This window comes from Hibiscus syriacus, unplaced genomic scaffold (assembly GCF_006381635.1).
Source record: "Hibiscus syriacus cultivar Baekdansim isolate YM2019G1 unplaced genomic scaffold, ASM638163v2 tig00112153_pilon, whole genome shotgun sequence".
NCBI lineage: Eukaryota > Viridiplantae > Streptophyta > Magnoliopsida > Malvales > Malvaceae > Hibiscus > Hibiscus syriacus.
This window is the reverse complement of record NW_024063262.1, coordinates 357,455-378,457: the sequence shown is the minus strand read 5'-3', so window position 1 is coordinate 378,457 and position 21,003 is coordinate 357,455. Positions and strand designations below refer to the sequence as shown.

The following is a 21,003-nucleotide window of genomic DNA, read 5'->3' as shown; positions in this document are numbered from 1 at the left end:
TACATCTACACTCTTCAAAGATGATAGATTCTCTTTTTAAAGATAACAGATTCTCTTTTCAAAGATGAAAACTTTATGGGATTTCTACACAAGTCCAAACAAATAAAGTTGGTTTTATCCAAGACAAAATGGGCATCAAGGTCATAGTTTTGACTACGACAAGAGTTCCACAAGTGAAACATTTCTTCTAAGACTTTCATGAAGCAAAGAAGACAACAAAGATATAAGTTGATCAGATGATTCTGCATGAATGCAAGCTTGATAGCATAAGTTGCGATACTGTATCCAGAGGTAACCCTGGCAATAAATGATGAACTGAAGGAAGATCGAGTTCACCACTTTGAAGTCAAATGAAGATTGCATCAACATTCATGCATTCATAAGAACATCATTTGCACAATAGATAATGCATTACATTGATACATCTGAGTGCATTCAAACATGAAGTTTTACAGATCTTCGGAAGAACGAAGAAAGAAAAAATACCTTACAAGAAGAAGGTATTCAAAACCAAAAATACAGGAATCACGCAAACATCTGAAGAAGAGATGGACGCAATCCACAAGAATGAGTATTATCTTGAGATTGGGGCATGTTACCCAATCAACATGTTATTTTGAAAAATAATGAGAAAACGATTTCCATAGTTTCTCATTCAATCTTTTCTGAAAATGAAATTGTTGAATAGTAAGAAAACAATTTCCATAGTTTCTTACTTAGTAAACTATTTCTCACATCTGTAAGTCCTTCAGTGCATGATGTTTCCAAAAAGCCTTCGGGAGCTTTTTGATGTTTTCAAATCCTTCGGGTCATCTGTAAGTCCTTCAGTGCATGATGTTTCCAAAAAAGCCTTCGAGAGCTTTTTGATGTTCTTAAAGCCTTCGGGTCATCTGTAAGCCCTTCAGTGCATGATGTTTCCAAAAAGCCTTCGGGAGCTTTTTGATATTTTCAAAGCCTTAGGGTCATCTGTAAGTCCTTCAGTGCATGATGTTTCCAAAAAGCCTTCGAGAGCTTTTTGATGTTCTTAAAGCCTTCGGGTCATCTGTAAGCCCTTCAGTGCATGATGTTTCCAAAAAGCCTTCGGGATCTTTTTGATGTTCTTAAAGCCTTCGGGTCATCTGTAAGCCCTTCAGTGCATGATGTTTCCAAAAAGCCTTCGGGAGCTTTTTGATATTTTCAAAGCCTTAGGGTCATCTGTAAGTCCTTCAGTGCATGATGTTTCCAAAAAGCCTTCGGGAGCTTTTTGATGTTTTCAAAGCCTTAGGGTCATCTGTAAGTCCTTCAGTGCATGATGTTTCCAAAAAGCCTTCGGGAGCTTTTTGATGTTTTCAAAGTCTTCGGGTCATCTGTAAGTCCTTCAGTGCATGATGTTTCCAAAAAGCCTTCGGGAGCTTTTTGATGTTTTCAAAGCCTTCGGGTCATCTGTAAGTCCTTCAGTGCATGATGTTTTCAATATTTCAATCCTACTCAAAAGAAGCTGAATGAAAATTATTGTCTTTTTCGTCTTTGCTTTATTCTTGTTAACACAAGAATGAGCAAAGAGGGGCAACTGTAGACACTAATTTTTCATTATTATTTTAATTATTATTATTATTAAATAAATATATTATATATATATATTATTATCATTAAATAAAAAATAATAATAATAATAAAAATATTACAAACCCATTTACAAAGCCCAAACAATAACCCTAAACCCAACTAGGGTTTTCCATCTCATCCCCAGCCGCCAGACGATCTCCACCGTTGGATCTGGCAAGATCCAACGGTCCAAAGTTTTACAACAAGACGCCCTAGGGTTATGATACCCTAGGGACCACGCGGCTGCCGCTGTCGCCACCACCAACGACACCCTCGCCAGAAGCCTCCAGAAGGCCAGCTGCTCCCCACATGTCACGGCTATGGGGTGAGTCACCACATAGCTCGGTGACTCACCGAACTTCTCCCTCTAGACCGGTCCGAGCATGGCTCGGTGGTGGCTATAAAAGCCACCGGATCCTGCAAAACAAAAAAGAAGGGAGAACAGAAAACAGAAAAGAAGAAAAACAGAAAAAAAAAAAAGAAAGGAAAGCTTACCGAGGAAGCCACCGGTGATCGAAGACGCTACGGGCCGACCAAACTATTCGAAATACCCGAAGGTATTTCTTCAGATCTACTCCAATCGGGACTTTTTTAGGGGAAACTAACGCCTGATTCGGCCTAATAGGGTTTAGGAGGTTATTTGGGGTATTTAGGAAAAATCCGGCCACCGCGTGTGGTGGCCGGCGGTGGTCGCCGACGCCGGAGTGCGACTGCCGGCCGGGTCATTCTCTCAGCTTTAGAGAGAAGCCAGAGAGAATTTAAACTCTCTCATTTAAGAGAGAGAAGAGAGAAATGAGAAATGAGATGATGGCCCTTCGGGCCAGCCAGCATAGGGTATTTATACCCTCTCTTAAACGGCGTCGTTTAAGGGAGGACCTGTGTGTAATTTGGTAAAGGTTAAACCCTTTCCGCAGCCATCCTAACTTGTAATCTTTACATTTTAGTCACTAATCAAATTTATAATCCTTTTAATTTGGTCTCTAAATTTTATTTATTTATATTTTAGCCATTAACCGTATTAATAATATATTTAAGATAAATATCATATTTAGTCCTTTAATTTTAATAAATAATATTTTAATCCCGAGTATATATTTTTAATTTATTATGATATTCGAATTTTATATAGTTTTAAATTAGTCACCAAATTAATAAATGCGTAAAATAGCATGTTTAGCCATTGCAATATTAAATAATTAATTACGAATTAGAATATTTAATTTCAATATGTTATAATTTAGTCACTAATTTTAATACTTTTATGTAATTACAAGTTTATTACTTTTTATATTTAGTCTTAATTTTATTTTAATTATTGTTTAAATATATTTTAATTTTATATAATATTTTAATTAGTATTATTATTTTATTTTTAATATATATTATTTGATTAATTTTATAAATTAATAATGTTTATTTATTTTTAATATCGAAGAAAAAGACAGTCTTGATATAACTGGATGTCCTATTCTGGTATTTTAAATAATTGAATATTATAATTTAATTTTTTCTTAAATTATTTTACTTTTAAATTTTTACATTTTTAGTTATTTATTTTTCAATGTCAAAGAAAAGAACTGTCTTAAGGTACCTAGAAGTTCTTTTCTGATATTTCTAAATAAGTAAATATCTTATTTATATATTAAATTATCTGAAATAAAAGGATTATGAATTAAATATATTTTTTAATCTTTAATTTCCAATAATAGAGACAATTTATAATTAAAAAGTACCAATTTTGGGCGTTGTAGGGGTGCTAATCCTTCCCTAAACGTAACCGACCACGAATCCTTTTTATTAATAAAAAAAATGAATTTTTGGTTAAACGCAGATCAGTTTATCTTTTAACTGATGTTTTCTTAAAAACTCTTTTAAAAGATGATTTTTAGGTATTCGACCTACCTGACCCAAAAGGCCGATGGCGACTCCCAAATTATTTTAAAAATCATTTATTCATATTACTTTTCCCATGAAGTTAATATTTCGTGCCCGGACGAAAACCGGTTACGACACTACACTTGCACCAACGCCCTCCTGGAGTTCCTCCAAGAAAGGTACATTTTCATGAGAGAAACCGCCTACTACACATACAGGAGATTATCAAACGTAATATCAAACGCTCTAGTAACAATACCAGGCTTGACGATTCTGTCGCTGGCCTTCGCCGCGACTACGTTTTGGGCGGTAGGACTCGTTGGTGGAATCCCGGAATTCGTATTCTATTTCTTAATTATATTCGCTTCGTTCTGGTGCGGGAGTTCGTTTGTGACATTCCTCTCGGGCGTTGTCCCGCTCCCGCATGTGATGTTAGACTACACGATCTCGGTCTCGGTTTTACCCTATTTCCTACTCTTCAGCGGCTTCTTCATCAACCGAGACCGAATCCCGGACTACTGGATGTGGTGCCATTACCTTTCCCTGGTGTAATATCCATACGAGGCCGTACTACAAAACGAATTCGAAAACCCTACCAAGTGCTTCGCCAGAGGCATTCAAGTGTTTGACAATTCGCCGCTCGGAGAAGTCCCTCAGGCGGTGAAAGTTAGGTTATTGCAGTCGATAGGGAACAGTTTAGGAATGACTATTACAAGCTCAACATGTTTGAGAAAGGGTTCTGATATTCTCAAACAACAAGGGATCACTGATTTAAGCAAATGGAATTGCTTCTGGATTACCATTGCTTTGGGGTTTCTTGTTTCAGATTTTGTTTTACTTCTCTTTATTATTTGGAAGCAAAAACAAGAGATTTTGAAGGGGATTAATTCAACACGTTTTTGGTTGCTGTAAATACTGATTTTGGCTCACTTGCTTAACTTGGTTTTTAATACACGTCCAGAGGTTTTAAAAACTAATAAAGTTTAATTGTAATAAATTATTCAAGTGTCATTTGGAAAATTATAGGGACGATGTTTGATATTGTATTTTTGATAAAATATCTCAAATGTTATTTTTGATAGATTATCTAATTTAGTATTTGTATTTTTAAAAGGGTTGATATTGTACATTTTTTTTAAAAAATGTTCAATATAATATTTAAATTATCATTTCATGCATTATTGTGTCATTTGGGATTAATATTGTTAACATGTGCCTCATTCCAGGCTTAGCTCGAGGCTAAACCTAATCAGATTATCATTATTCCATTTAGCCTGCTGAGGGTAGTTGGGCAAGCAACAGAATTGGTTGGGTTATCAAATAGAATTAGTTAGGCTTAATATTCACCATGTTTTTCTTTTTCTACAACCGAATATACACCAGGAGCACCTTATGACATCACATGAGAGATGGATCCAACAGAGACTTGTTTTCGAAGAGCTTGAAAGCGATATACTGTCAGAGGTTTAGTGAGGACATTATCTGAGTGAAAATGAGCTGCTACATATTTAACAACCAACAATTACTTTATAACCTTTTCAAAAATAAAGTGTAGTCTAGGTCAACATGCTTAACTTTGGTACGAAAAATCAGATTGGCAGCCATGGCTACCGTACTGATGTTGTCACATCAAATTGTGTTAGAAAAATATGCACATTAATTCGAGAATGTTATAAAAAATAATAATAAATAAATATCATTAAAAAAAATTAAAGGGAATGAAGGGATAAGAAATAGAATGAGTTACATTTATCTTGAGATTATTATTTGAAATAATAATTTGAGACAAAATTAATTTTTAGAAAATAAAAAAAAGGTTAAATTTTTTAGAAGATATGATAAAAATAAATGGAAATAAAATACTCCTTTTATTTTGATCTATCGATCGGAATCAGTTGAGGTCTTTCGCTACACAATTTCCTTAAGACAGATTTTCGACCACTCATTTAGTGCTCGAGTTCGTTGATCTCTATCTCCCAGGATACAACAACTAATGATCAACTACAATAGCACATCTGCACAGATCACGAACGATCATTGCCTTCGACTATCACCAGAAAAGCTAAGGAAGAGAAAACTTTTTCAAGATAAGAGAAGTTCTTGAAATCTGAGTTTCGAGATATGTAAAAATGTGAAAAACCTAACAGATTTACTCACTATTTATAAAGGATTTTCAAAGAGATTTAATCAAACTAAATATCTTTAATATTCAACATTAAACAGATAACAATATCTTTTAATTTAAAATATTCAAAAGATAAAACTTCGTTTACCATTCAAACTTAAATAGATATTATTTTAATTTAAAATATAAAATATATAATTATCTTTAATATTTAGAGTTAAAAAAAGTAACAAATACTTTTTTGAATTGACATATTCAAAGAGTAATTATCCTACTAAAATTCAAATTAAATAATATATTTAATTTGTAATGGTAAAATGTAAACTCATTTTACTATTCAAACTTAAACATATATTATTTTAATTTGAAATATACAAAAGTACATAATTATCTTTTAATATTCACAATTTAAAAGATAAAAAATATTTTTTTTAAATTGACTTATTAAAAGAGTAATTATCATACTATTATTCAAATTAAAAATTATCTTTTAATTTGCAATAGTAAAAAATACTATGAATTTAATATAAATATTAAATTCGTCAATTAAATTCACATTTTTTTCCAACAATCCCCCACATTAATGAAATTTGTGATTTAATCAAAAACATTTCCGACGATGTGGTAATAGAATCTGCGATTGATAGTTGCATAGGATAAGTAAGTGCCATCCTTTGAATATTCCCTTGTGATAGTATGTTTACTTTACCGATTAAATAGTAGACGGGATGTCCTTGAACTGTTCTGCCGTTTGTGTAAACGATGACATACTTCATACAACTACCCCTCTCACAAGAATTTAGTTATCATGGATATGTCCTTAAAGCCATGGACATCTGCCTGGTTCAACAATAGTTTATACGAACTATTCCCAATAGTTTCCTTGAAGTAGTTACACTTCACTCTCACATAGGTGACTTATGTTGCTCGACTCACCGAAGTACACAATGGTCATTAAAAGCTTTTTGCTTAGCCTATACCACTTTGATCACTGTTTGCATCATAGGAATGGACATGGGATAAAAAAACCCCACAGTGACCATACATGAGTTATGCAATTAGGTTGTCCCTTTGAACCTAGATCTTGGGATCTCTAGTTAACAAGGTAGGGTTTTCGTTCACATTAAACCTTTAAATTTCATGGGCTTTAGTCACATTCCTTTAGATGTTTTCTCAACTTGATCTCGATTTAAACATTAGGTTCTCGATTTAAACATTAGGTTAGTGGATCCATAATGTTATCATTTAATCTTACAAAATCAACATAGATTACTCAATTTGAGATCAGTTGTCTATGGTATTATGTCGATGGCGTATATGTCTCGACTTACCATTATACTTGCTAGTAACAATATAAACATGGGCACATGTTTAAGCCATTTAAGAATATCCTCCAAGAAATTCCAAAGCAATTCAACTTATGCTCTAGACTTATCTAGAGCTTCAAACTCATATTTCACTATGAATCAGGTTATAACTATTTTCTTAAGGATTTCCATGACATTTTTTCTTTCCAATGTGTAACATAATCTATTGTGTCGTTGATATTTTAAATATCAAATTCCAACTAGCATCGATATATCCTTCTAAGATAGTAGGATAGTCAAAGAAAATACAATCCATCATTTAAGTTTTATTTTCATTTATTTTGGTAATATGACAATTAAATTCTCAAGACACCCCCACATTTTCAAGTGTTTGTATGACACAGGTTTTCAACCTTTTCATAACTCATGTGGTGTCTTGTCCTTTTTTCTTTCTTGGGGACCTTATTTAAAAGGTAGTTAGTTGTCATAACAACTTCTCTATCCCCCACATGTTATGTAATAACTGAGAACTTCTCAACATTGCGTTCATTGTTCAATTCTTCAACTTTTCTACTCTATTTATTTAGGATAATATAGTGATGTCACTTCATGAGTAATATCATGTTGTTCACACTTCTTACCATCTTAATTTAACTTCATGTTTATAGAAAATAATTTTTTTTCTATATAACTTTGTTTTGCTCTTTTAGCAAATACACATAACAATACTTTTGCTATCATCAATGTAGATAATAAAGCATTTATCATCCCTCGTATATGTCATTACTATGAAGTTTAAGAACTTGGTCACTAATAATTTATTAGTACCACCATCTTTTTGTTTCGTATATATGGTTCAATTGTACACCTTATATTGTGTATCAGATAATACATTCAAGATGTATTTCCAACATAGGAAGTCATAATACTTCCAAAATCCGGTAACAATGTTTACCTCATCCTCTCTAATAGTAAAATGATCATCTCATATTTGGTCAAATTCACCATGACCAAATAAAATAACATCTATATATCATCCCATCTTGAAATTCTATTCATAGAATTTTATAAGTTTCTTATCGTGGCTCAGGACCAACGACAATAACGATTTCATTTAACACACGAAACTAGGATTAATGATAATCCCAACAATAAACCAAAATTAAATTTTGATTTTATTGTATCAACAAAATTTAGTCATGAACTAAAATTCTGAAACAGATCAGTAACACGGTTGTTACCTTCCAAAGATTTATATAGAAATCAAATAATTCTGTTACACGACAGAATTAAAATCCCAATTGGTTTCAAACATTAAATTAAAGATTCCAATAAACAAAAAAAATTAATTCTTGTTTATTTCCGATTTTGTTATTGGACAAAATCAAAATTGTGAAACAAAATCAATAACCATAGTTACTTTCACGACAATTTTTGTTATACAAATTTGTCCACCTTGAGATTTTAGCAAACCTGTTAAGACGATAGGATAAATCTGAAACAAATTTATTTGCTATCTCATTTTCCATGATATTTGAATCATTTTAGATTAAAGAAAGGTAGAAGAAAGAGTTCCAAATCACTTCAGATTAATGGGAAACATTCAGATTTCACCAACCAAATTGACTTCATCATTGTCAACGAAAACTTGAATTCTTGATCATCATTATTAACTTCACCATTGTTAATCAAAACCCAAACCATCAAGATTCAAGGTGTACCCCACAAAGTGTGCAACAACAGAGATCTTGAAAATATATTGGAATCCAATTATTTGAATCCTTACATAGAAATTAATGGAGCCATATCTCACATTAAAATTAACTTAAAAATATTTCTCAAAGAATTTGAAATCCATAAATTCAAAAAATTGAAGGAAACTTATCTTTGGCGTAAATTCCTCTTGAATTTCGCCCAATATTTGCATTGCCAAATTTTTGGCATTGCCCTCATACACAACAAGGATTAAACTCACGGATTCTACATCATCTTGGAAAAATAAGAAAATAAAATAAATCTTGAGATTGTCAGAAAAAATGAACACATTATTAATCTAAAAATGATATAGAAATAAATATCATTATAAAATTAAAGAGAATGAAGGGTTAAGAGATAGAACAAATTTATTCTTATATTGAGATTGTTATATGAAATTACAATTTGAGACACAATCAATCCTGAGAAAATAAACCAAAAAGGTTAAACTTCTTAGATGATAAGATAAAAATAAATGGAAATAAAATACTCCTTTTATTTTGATCTATTAATCGGAATCAATTGAGGTTTGTTGCTACAAATTTCCTTAAGACATATTTTTTGACACTCCTTTTGTGCTCGAGTTCGTTGATCGTCTGTCTCCCAGGATACAATAATTAATGATCAGCTACAGTAGCACATTTGCACAATTCACGAACGATCCTTGCCTTCGACTATCACTAGAAAAACTAAGGAAGAGAAAACTTTTTCAAGATAATAGAAGTTCTTGAAAAACTAAGTTGTGAGATATGTTAAGATGTGAAAAACCTAACATGTTTACTCACTGTTTATAGAGTATTTTCAAGAGAGATTTAATCCAACCAAATATCTTTTAATATTCAACATTAAAGAGATAACAATATCTTTTAATTTGAAATATTCAAAAGACAAAACTCCTTTTACCATTCAAACTTAAATATGTATTATTTTAATTTGAAATATATAAAAGTATATAATTATCTTTAATATTCAAAGTTGAAAAGGTAACAAAAACATTTTTAAGTTGGCATATTCAAAAAGTAATTATCCTACTAATATTCGAATTAAATAATATATTTAATTTGCTATGGTCAAAAGGTAAATTCATTTTACTATTCAAATTTAAACATATATTATTTTAATTTAAATTATACAAAAGTATATAATTATCTTTTAATATTCAAAATTAAAAATATAACAAATATATTTTTAAATTGAATTATTAAAAGAGTAATTATCCTATTAATATTCAAATTAAAAATTATCTTTTAATTTGGAATAGTCAAAAGGACTATGAATTTAATATAAATATTAAATCCATCAATTAAATTTAACCTTTTTCCAACAAATTATTGGAGAGTCACCAAGAACAATGAGCATATATGCAAGAATCGATTAAACCCAAAGTATCTTAGACAGAGACAGAGTCAAGATTCTAGTTTAAGGGGCAAAGTATAATTAATAATAGAAAATAGAGGGGGAAATTAAAATAAAATTTAAAGGCCTAAATTAGTAATTGTTCTTATATTCTTTAATGATAAAAAAATTTGAGGGAATGATAAAAAAATTTGAGGGGCAGCTGCTCCCGAAGGCTCTGTCCCTGATCTTAGCGGTGGCATTAACCAAATTCTGATATTCAGAATCGGTTTATTATGAAATAGAATGTTATTTCTGAGAGCTCAAAGAAAGTAAGTGAACTCTATGATATACACAGTAGCATGATACAGAACGACGATCATTAACATCATTTCCCTAATTAATATCCATGAAATGTGAAGAACACTTGGAAGTGTTTATGGCCTGAACAAGGATCATCACAAAAGTTGTAGATGTCTTGTGCTACTTTATAAATAAGACTTCTTAACATATATTACAATAAGGTAAAATTACAAAATATCAAAATTTATCATACTATCATAGTTTCTTACAAAATAAAAAAAAATCCAAAATTTCAAAATTAAGCTTATTTCACTGAATTTTATTTAGGCTTACAATAGAAAAATTATCTTTTTGGGTTAATAGATATTTTTCAAACTGTGAGCCCCTAACTTTTGAGGCTCGTACTTGTTAATGGACGGGCCTGGTCTAAACCATAGTCCACAGTCAATAATGCCTCTGAGCTACGAAATGATACGCTTAACAACACTCCGATAAGCATCTCGCGGTTCTTGCATATGTTACGCAATCCTATTAACTACAAACGAAATGTATAGGCTGGTGTGAGAAATATAAAGGAGTGCACCAACAACACTTCTGACATCCAAAAACTCAGTGCCAGGTGATTTACTAAGTTTGGATGCAACTGTAATAGGTGTATCAATTAAACAAGCACCAATCATGTTAGTCTTAGGAAGAAGCTCATCAATGAACTTACTATCAGTCAACAGAACTCCATTTGTTGCATAAATTGCTTCAATACCGAGGAAATATTGAACACAAACAAGATCTTTCAAGGAGAAGTGATCATTTGTAACACCCATAACTCGAATACGTACTCAAATACAAGTTAGAGATATCACATCACGTATTTAAAATATTTCCCACTTGAAATCCGATAAAATTTTATTTATTATTTTAAAAAATCATCAATTTACCCTTTTCACTATTTTTTTCTTAATCACATGAAATAGAAATACAATATTTTAATATTCAAATCAATTCTGATTCCAGGCAGCAACTAAGCAATTCAATATTATTTGATATCATGAATAAAAACTGTCTAATTTAAAAATCAACCAATTAACTTTTAAAACATAATTTAATAAAATACTATTCATCCGTACAACTATTTATATTATTTATATCTAATAGTACCTATATTAAAGCACTAATTTAATATTCCAAAACAAGTTTATAACTATTCTATCATAGCAACTAGAACATTTATAATATACATGCCACTAAACAAGTCAAAATAACATCAAAACATGTCTTATTTTTACTGTATGTCGATATGATTCCACAAAAAATGATGCACGATATGTTCCTCACTCCGTAGCTTTGTCATTTTCTTTACCTACTCGTGAAACAATCACACGCTAAGATATACTTAACGAATCATTAATAATAAAAATATCGTATAGAAATATCAAATATTATAATAAATTCAAATATAGAAATATCATGTAAAAATGTATCAATGTATGAAATCGACTTAACAAAGTCGTTCTTTACTATAAAAATCTGAAATCAACCTTTCCGAGGAATTGCAGTATATGCTAAATCCTATCATAATATTCGGAGAAAGTTATAGTTTCAATTGAACCAAATCAAATCTGCACTTTACACATTTATTCAATTTATAGCCCAATGTACACTAAATGAGACTGAATGGTACATGAGTAAGATGAATATTCACATATTACACTTTTAATACGTGACAGACGTATAGGTATTGTAAAACACAATATCACTATACCATAAATTCATAAATATCCAAAATCAAACACATTATGTATTATTTTCTCAATAATACCATATTCCAATATCAGACAACTATGAAATCAATACAATTACGTACTAAACACCAAAATCATACGTGCTAGTACATAATGCAGCTGCTATACTCCACCTCTATGGTATGTCAACTATACCAGACAACTCAATACACATACACAGGACATTTCTTATCAAATAACATATCATTTAGATATCAAATACTCAATATCGATAATCATATAGAAAATGCAATTTTGACAGTTCATACCTGAAACCATTCATAAACCATTTCAGAAATCGTTATAAAAATATTTCATAATACGATTTAAACTCTTTTCATTTCAAAATATCAGAGGTTGAATGATCACAAGTCATTCTTGTAACATATAAATAAAATAAATAGGTAAGAATGCACTCACCTTGAATGCCTCACTATTAAACCTTTAATGTCGATACCCTTTACTCGTACTTGATCCTTTGTTTTCGATTAGCTTCAATCACAATATTTATCACAATCTATACAAAATCATATACACAACACATATTCAAAGCATATATAAGTATAGTTGTCGTAACCGGTTTTCGCCCGGGCACGAAATATTTATTTGGCGGGAAAATTTATGTGAATAAATGATTTTGAAAATAATTTGGGAGTCGCCATCGGCCTTTTGGGTCAGGTAGGTCGAATACCTAAAAATTATCTTTTAACAAAGTTTTTAAGAAAACATCAGTTAAAAGATGAACTGATTTGCGTTTATAACCAAAAATTCTTTCTTTTTAATAATAAAAAGGGATTCGTGGTCGATTACGTTTAGGGAAGGATTAGCACCCCTACAACGCCCAAAATTGGTACTTTTTAATTATAAATTGTCTTTAAAATTTAAAAAATTCAAAATATATTTAATTTATAATCCTAATATTTCAAAATTATATAAAAATATTTATTATTTAAAAATATCGGAAAAGGACTTCTAGGTGCCTTAAGACAGCTCTTTCTTTGATATTAATAAATATTAATTTAAATAAAATTAAATAATAATTTTTATAATATTTAATTTTAAATACCAGAATAGGACATCCAGTTGTATTAAGACTGCCCTTTTCTTCGATAAAAAATATTAAATAATTTATTAAAAAAATATGAATTATTATTTATTATATATATTTATGACTACATAATAATAATAAAAATATTTAAATATATAACAAGTAAAATTAAAACAATAAAAATACAACTAGAACGATATTAAAAGCAGTAAAATAAATGAAAACATTAAAATAAATGACTAAATTATAGTAAAATTAAAATTAAAAACCTAATTCATAATTAATCAAAATTATAGGGATTAAACATGCTATTTCTTTATTTTATTAATTTAGTGACTAAAATAAAATTATATAAAATTCGGATATTAGAATAAAATAAATTAAAACATACTATTCAGATTAAAATATTAATTATTAAAATTATAGGACTAAATCTGTTATTTATCCTAAATATATTATTTTAATAAAAAGGACTAAAATAAATAAAACAAAATTTAGAGATCAAATTAAAAGGATTATAAATTCGATTTAGTGACTAAAATGTAAAGTTTATAAACTAGTATGACTGCGGAAAGGATTTAACTATTAATAATTACACGAATAGCCCTCCCCGAAACGACGTCGTTCGGGAAGGGCTATTTAAAGCCGAAACACGCTGGCCCTTCGGGCCATATATCATTTCTTTCATTTTTATTTCTCTCTCTAACTGAGAGAGAAATAAAACGCTCTCCCCTCTCTCTAGCTTCCCTCATCGGAGGGAAGCTGGTCACGGGACGGCAACCGTCTGCCGCCGTTACCCTCACCGCGGCCACCGCATCCGGTGGCCGGAAAATTTTATTTTTACACTATTAGATAGATCGGACCGTCCTAAGGACGGTTCTGGTGCTCCTTTCTCCTAAATAGCTTCTGATCGAAGCGAATCTAAAGAAGTACATTCGGTTTCCGAAGGTTTTGGTGACGTTTGAAGGGGTCCGGTAGCTTCCTCGGTAAGCTCCTTTCTTTTCTTTTCCTTTCTGTTTTGTTTTTTGCTGGTTGTGGGACGTTGCTCTCTGTTTTCTATCTCTCTCTGTCTCTGTTGTGGTCCTTCTTTTTTTCTCTGCAGGTTGGGTGATGGCTTTATAGCCATCACCGGCGCTCGTCTCGGACCGGTCCGAAGGATAGAGTTCGGTGAGTCACCGGACTTCCAGTGGTGACTCACCATTTGGGAAAGACGTGTGCGGCTACGGCCGACCTTCTGGAGCCTTCGGTGAGACGTGGCAGCGGTGGAGATGGCGGGAGCAGCTGCGGCGGCCGCGTGGCCCTAGGGTTAGGAAACCCTAGGGCTTCCTTTGCTGGAACCATCTGAGCCGTTGGATCAAAGCCAGATCCAACGACTGTGAGTTGAGGCGGCTGTTGGGATGATACAAACCCTAAATTAGGTTTAGGGTTTACTGTAGGCTTTTGGATCCGGGCCACTATATTGGGCCTTCAATTTGGGCTTGTAATTATTAATATATATATATATATATAATAATAATAATAGTAATATTTATAATAATAATACTAATAATAATGATAATAATAATAATAATAAATAAATCAAAATGGGTAAAAAAAAAAATTAGTATCTTCAGCTGCCCCTCTTTGCTCATTTTTGTGTTAACAAGAATAGGGCAAAGATGAAAAGATAATAAATTTTTTTATCCATTTGGCTTACTTGATATGATGGAGATGTTGTTGAATCTCTTTCTTCTTTCTTCAGAGATTTCTTCTCATTATGAACTTTCTGCTGGGGATGATGTTGACCTATTTTCTTCTGTGATAGAGTCATTCAAAAGATTAAATAAGCTATTCTCATTATGAACTTCTTCTTTCTTTTTCAGATGAGTTCTTCTCATTATGAACTTTCTCTGGAAAGGTTGATGCTAATCTATCTACTGTTAAATTATGCAAAAGGTTGAACAAGCTCTTCTCATTGTGAACTTCTTCTTCTTCAGATGAATTCTTCTCATTATGAACTTTTTCTTCTTCAGATGAATTCTTCTTATTATGAACTCTACCTGGCAATGTTAATCCATCAAATGATGAATTTAAACAAAAGGTTGAACAAATTCTTCTCATTATGAACTTATTCTTCCTTCTTCAGATGACGAATTCTTCTCATTATGAACTCTTCTTCTTCAGATGACGAGTTCTTCTCATTATGAACTCTATCTGGCAAAGCTGATCCATCAAGTGATGGATTTAAATAAAAGGTTGAACAAATTCTTCTCATTATGAACTCTTCTTCTTCAGATGACGAGTTCTTCTCATTATGAACTCTATCTGGCAAAGCTGATCCATCAAGTGATGGATTTAAACAAAAGGTTGAACAAATTCTTCTCATTATGAACTTATTCTTCCTTCTTCAGATGACAAATTTCCATTATGAATCTTTCTTCAGATGACGAGTTTTCTCATTATGAACTCTATCTGGCAAAGCTGATCTCAAGTGATGATTTGATTGAATGATGGATTTAAATCTTTGCTAAAATCTTTGAAATTCCTGTTAAAAATTAAACATGGATGAAAATGAATGAAAATGCACCTATTTTTGCAAACACCTAAATATGATGCATGAATGTTAAGTTATTTGATTTCAGATTGGTGAACTGAGTGTTTCTTCAGTTGTAGAAACCTAATAGATCTTTCTTCTTCAAATCAGAGAATCTATCATTTTTGACAAATGTAGATATAATGTCACAAAATCTCTTGAGAATAAAACTCAATAGTATAGGCTCTGTTAAGTTATTTGATTTCAGATTGGTGACTGAGTGTTCTTCAGTTGTAGAAACCTAATAGATCTTTCTTCTTCAAATCAGAGAATCTATCATTTTTGACAAATGTAGATATAATGTCACAAAATCTCTTGAGAATAAAACTCAATAGTATAGGCTCTTGAAAAGCTTGCATTCATGCAACATGTTAACTCTGATAACAACTCATCTGATTATGAAGTGATGGATTCAGATGATTTCACAGATATCGATAGTTCTTTTAATACCGAGAAATCTTGAATTTTGATTCTGATGAGGAGAATAAACTGTTATTCTTGACAAAAAATGGGATTCTCAGAGGCTGAAACTTCAATAACCATGGAGAGATGTGGTTCAGATTCATCAATTGCAAAATTGACAAATTTTATTGTGCTGCTCAATGACTAAGGCTGCTGACGCATTTCTTCGGTAAAAGGTAGGAAGCCATTATGCAATGATCCCAATTACAAGAAAAGGCGAAACTTGGGCTATGTTTTTTTTGGAAAGGAAATAACAAAAGAAGCTTAAAAAGAAACTTCTTAATGAGACGATCATGCAGTTCATCTTTAATTCCAATGATTGGTTCTGTGGTTCCTACTAAACCAGATCAGATAACTCAAAGAACACTTCCAGAAGATGCTATGAGCACATTACTCTTCCAAATTCAATGATTGGTTTTACCAAACCAGATCAGATAACTCAAAGAACACTTCTAGAAGATGCTATGAGCATATTACTCTTCCAAATTCAATGATTGGTTCTGCCAAACCGATCAGATAACTCAAGAACACTTCCAGAAGATGCTATGAGCATTCATCTTCCAAATTCAATGATTGGTTCTGCCAAACCAGATCAGATAACTCAAAGAACACTTCCAGAAGATGCTATGAGCATATTCATCTTCCAAATTCAATGATTGGTTTTACCAAACAGATCAGATAACTCAAAACACTTCCAGAGATGCTATGAGCACATCATCTTCAATTTCAATGATTGGTTCTGCCAAACCAGATCAGATAACTCAAAGAACACTTCCAGAAGATGCTATGAGCATATTCATCTTCCAAATTCAATGATTGGTTTTACCAAACCAGATCAATAACTCAAAGAACACTTCCAGAAGATGCTATGAGCACATCATCTTCCAATTTTAATGATTGGTTCTACCAACCAGATCAGATAACTCAAAGAACACTTCCAGAAGATGCTAGTACATTGCATTTGTTCCAGTTAATGTTTGGACTGGGATATCACAATACTTTTAGATGTAGAGCCAGACTTTGTAGATTCGAAGCATTTTCATGCTACTACACTAAAAAAGGCTATATCATAATTCTGCCAATTAAGAACGATCTCTCTTATCTGCTTCCTCCATGTGCTGATACTTTTCCATTGACAAAGAAATGATGGCTTTCTTGGAATCCAAGAACAAAGTTGAACTATTTATAAACATGTACAGGAAGTGCCAAATTGACAGAAATGATCTTTAAGGCTCTTAAAGCTTATGAAAAAGAGTATATCTTTGAAAACAGATGTGCAAGAACTGAATGGTGATCGGTTGGAGCAATTGATGAGTAGATTTGGCGGATTCGACCTTGTTGTCGGTAGCATCCCATGTAACAATCTTGATGTTCATGGCTTTAATATGGTGATGATTTGCTTACTTTGTATTCCATGCTTTTAAAAGGTATTAACATAAAGTGATATTCAGAAATCTTTAACTTATTTCAAAATTATGTTAATTCAATACAAGAATAAATTGAATTTTTGAAAATAAATTGAATCTCAAATAAATTGAACTTGAAATAGATAGAATTGTATTCAAAGTTATGGAAAGCATAAGAATGATAAAATTCAAATGTCTCAACAAATTATTAGCATAAGTTTCTAAATTAATCAAGTGACACAATTTAGAGAAATGATGTAAGCTTTTGTCTGGAAGATCTCAAACGTTGTCAAAATGCTTGAAGATGTGAAGTTTCTCCCAAACTGTCAAAATCTTAAGAGAGTTCAATTGCCAGATGCCTAATATCAACCTGCATTTGAGCCGCCTTTTCAGGTTTTCAACTCAAATCCTTCCTTTGGTTACAAGATGCCCTTTGCGGGTTTTCATCTTGACCCCCTTTTTCTTTTTTTCTTTTTTCTTTTTTCTCTTTTCCTTCTTTTTTTCTTTTTTTTCTTTCTTCTTCTTTTTTTTTCTTCTTTTTTTCTTCAAGCATAATATTTCTTGACAGAATCCGAGTTTATTGGATTTCTCAGAATTTTTCCATCCATTTCTGCCAAGATCAATGCTCCTCCGGAAAAGGCCTTTTTTAAACGTGGCCCTTCCCAATTAGGCATCCATTTCCCACGAAAATCTTTATGTATAGGCAAGATCTTTTTTAGTACTAGATCACCCTCTTGGAACTCTCTTGGATGTACTTTTTTGTCATGAGACTTCATCATCCGTTTTTGATACATCTGTCCATGACAAATAGCTTTCAATCTTTTCTCCTCAACCAGGTTCAATTGATCAACTCTAGCTTGGATCCATTCAGATTCATCCAATTTTGTTTCTCTCAATATTCGAAGCGATGGAATCTCAACTTCAATTGGTAAGACCGCTTCCATCCCGTAGAATAAAGAAAACGGTGTTGCCCCAGTAGATGTTCGAACAGTAGTTCGGTATGCATAAAGCAAAGGTAACTTCTCGTGCCAATCTTTGTAAGTTTTCAGTGGTCTTTGTAATGATTCTCTTGATGTTCTTATTTGCTGCTTCAACTGCCCCATTCATCTTAGGACGATATGCCACTGAGTTTACATGTTTGATCTTAAACTGTGCACAAAGTTCGGTCATCATTTTGTTGTTTAGGTTCAGAGCATTATCTGTAATGATCCTTTCTGGTAGGCCATACCGGCAAACTATCTCTTTCTTTATGAATTTGCAGACTGTGGACCTCTTAATATTGGCATATGAAGCAGCTTCAACCCATTTGGTAAATATCAATTGCCACAAGGATGAAGCAATGTCCATTCGATGCTTTTGGTGTGATTGATCCAATGACATCTATTCCCCACATAGAAAATGGCCAGGGTGCTGTCATTACATGTAAAGGAGATGGGGGTACATGAATCTTGTCTGCATATATCTGGCATTTATGACATTTCCTTGCATAATCAATGCAATCTGTGTGCATGGTAGCCCAATAGTATCCATATCTCATTATTTTCTGGCCATGGAAAGACCATTTGCATGTGTTCCACATATTCCACTGTGTACTTCTTCAATGATGCTTCGAGCTTCGCTGGTATTTAAACATCTCAATAGCATTTGATCATTGCTTCTTCTATCATAATCTCGCCATCAAGAAATATCCAGCAACCATTCTTCTTAAGGTTTTATCAATTTCCGATGCATTTGGTGGATAACTTTGATTTTTGATATATTGCAGGATATCATGATACCATGGTTTACCATCTACCTCTTCTTCCACACTATAACTTTCTTAGTTGCTTGAAACATAGCAGCTAATGTAGCCAAAGCATCTGCCATTTGATTTTCTTCTCGAGGGAGATAATTGAAGGTAACTCTCTCAAATTCTTTCACTAATTCGAGGGTAAAATTTCGATATTCCAACAATTTGGGATTTTTTGTTTCCCATTCTCCTCGCAATTGATACACCACTAACGATGAATCTCCATATATTTTGAGACATTTGATTTTTCTTTCTATAGCTGCTTTCAATCCCATGACACAAGCTTCATATTCCGCCATGTTATTGGTGCAAAAGAACTCCGGTCTACTTGTAAAGGGATAATAAACATTTTCTGGAGAAATTGACACTGCCCCGATTCCTCGTCCCAAGGCATTGGATGCTCCGTCAAAGTAAAGCTTCCAAAATGCATATGCATCATTTGTCCTGACTTCTTCATTCATGGATATGCACAACAAATCTTCATCGGGAAAATTGAAACTCAAAGGCTGATAATCCTTTGATACACGACTGGCTAGAAAATCAGCTATGACACTTCCTTTCACCGCTTTTTGGTTGACATATACAATATCAAACTCAGATAATAACATCTGCCATCTAGCCATTCTGCTTGTCAAAGCTGGTGATTCCATTAAGAATTTTAAAGGATCAAGTTTTGATATCAACCAAGTAGTATGGTATAACATATATTGTCTGAGTCTTCGAGTAGCCCACACCAAGGCACAACATAATTTTTGTATTGGTGGATATCGAATTTCACAATCAGTAAATTTCTTGCTCAGATAATAAATAGCTTTTTCTTTCCTTCCAGATTCATCATGCTGTCCCAGTACACATCCCATTGAATTTTCAAAGACCGTTAAGTAGAGAATTAATGGTCTATCAGGCATTGGTGATACTAAAATTGGGGCATTGGATAAATATTTCTTAATAATATCCAAAGTTTCTTGACATTCTTCATTCTAGACTTCAGGATTGTTCTTTCGAAGTAATTTGAACACTGGATCACATTTGTCAGTTAATTGAGAAATGAACCGAGATATATAATTTAATCTTCCCAAAAAGCCTCGAACTTCTTTTTTTGTATTGGGTGGTGGAAGATCTTGAATTGCTTTTACTTTATCTAGATCAATCTCGATTCCTTTTTTGCTGACCACAAATCCCAAAAGTTTTCCAGAAGTTACCCCGAAAGTGCATTTTGCGGGGTTGAGCTTTAATTGATATTTCCTCAATCTCTGAAAAAGCTTTCTCAGATTTTGAATATGTTCTTCTTCAGTTCGGGATTTGGCAATCATGTCATCTACATATACTTCAATCTCTTTGTGCATCATGTCATGAAACAAAGTTACCATGGCTCTTTAATATGTTGCCCCTGTATTTTTCAATCCAAATGGCATCACTTTATAACAGAATGTGCCCCACATGGTTACAAATGTTGTTTTTTCCATGTCTTCAGGATTCATTTTTATCTGATTATATCCTGAAAAGCCATCCATAATGAAAACCATGCGTGTCCTGCAGTATTGTCTACCAATGTGTCTATGTGGGGTAATGGAAAGCTATCTTTCGGACTAGCTTTGTTGAGATCTCTGTAATCCACACACATTCGAACTTTCCCATTTTTCTTTGGTATGGGAACAATGTTG

The 21,003-nt window shown here is 32.4% G+C and overlaps 1 pseudogene; it reads left to right on the top strand.

Annotated features, from left to right (window-relative positions):
- Nucleotides 1–4,336, top strand: part of LOC120175005 — a 46,583-nt pseudogene extending 42,247 nt beyond the window's left edge.
- Nucleotides 4,337–21,003: the final 16,667 nt, after the last annotated feature.